Source organism: Triticum dicoccoides, unplaced genomic scaffold (assembly GCF_002162155.2).
Source record: "Triticum dicoccoides isolate Atlit2015 ecotype Zavitan unplaced genomic scaffold, WEW_v2.0 scaffold86372, whole genome shotgun sequence".
Taxonomy (NCBI): Eukaryota; Viridiplantae; Streptophyta; class Magnoliopsida; order Poales; family Poaceae; genus Triticum; species Triticum dicoccoides.
In genome coordinates this window covers 1-853 of record NW_021305937.1, presented here as the reverse complement: position 1 = coordinate 853, position 853 = coordinate 1, and the positions used below count along the sequence as shown (strand labels likewise).

The following is an 853-nucleotide window of genomic DNA, read 5'->3' as shown; positions in this document are numbered from 1 at the left end:
GTTTTGTTTTGCAAGCGGCGCGAAAAAAATTAAAAAGGGAATGCAACACGAGGACTTCCCAGGAGGTCACCCATCCTAGTACTACTCTCGCCCAAGCACGCTTAACTTCGGAGTTCTGATGGGATCCGGTGCTTTAGTGCTGGTATGATCCCATCCGACATGTTACCCCGGTCTTCGTCCCTTATCCTTGCCCCTCCCAGCTCCACTACAAAGACGATTGTACATTGCTTTGGCCGCTCCCTCTCAACTACGGAGACGAGTTTAACGCGGTTTCCACCCCTCCCTCTCAACCGCACCAGTGCACGCTTGCCGCGCCACAACGCCGACGCTGGACCCGTGAATCGTGAGCACCCAGCTATGACTTACCGCACTCGTGCAAAATAATAAAACACGGTAAATATATTACTTACACGTGCGTTTTGTTTTGCAAGCGGCGCGAAAAAAATTAAAAAGGGAATGCAACACGAAGACTTCCCAAGAGGTCACCCATCCTAGTACTACTCTCGCCAAGCACGCTTAACTTCGGAGTTCTGATGGTATCCGGTGCTTTAGTGCTGGTATGATCCCATCCGACATGTTACCCCGGTCTTCGTCCCTTATCCTTGCCCCTCCCAGCTCCACTACAAAGACGATTGTACATTGATTTGGCCGCTCCCTCTCAACTACGGAGACGAGTTTAACGCGGTTTCCACCCCTCCCTCTCAACCGCACCAGTGCACGCTTGCCGCGCCACAACGCCGACGCTGGACCCGTGAATCGTGAGCACCCAGCTATGACTTACCGCACTCGTGCAAAATAATAAAACACGGTAAATATATTACTTACACGTGCGTTTTGTTTTGCAAGCGGCGCG

The 853-nt window shown here is 51.7% G+C and overlaps 2 non-coding genes across 2 annotated transcripts; both read right to left on the bottom strand.

Annotated features, from left to right (window-relative positions):
• Positions 1-37: 37 nt before the first annotated feature.
• Positions 38-156, bottom strand: LOC119348131. The gene has a single exon (XR_005168745.1). It is a non-coding gene; the product is annotated as a 5S ribosomal RNA (ribosomal RNA).
• Positions 157-453: 297 nt separating this feature from the next.
• LOC119348133 lies at positions 454-571 on the bottom strand. The gene has a single exon (XR_005168747.1). It is a non-coding gene; the product is annotated as a 5S ribosomal RNA (ribosomal RNA).
• Positions 572-853: the final 282 nt, after the last annotated feature.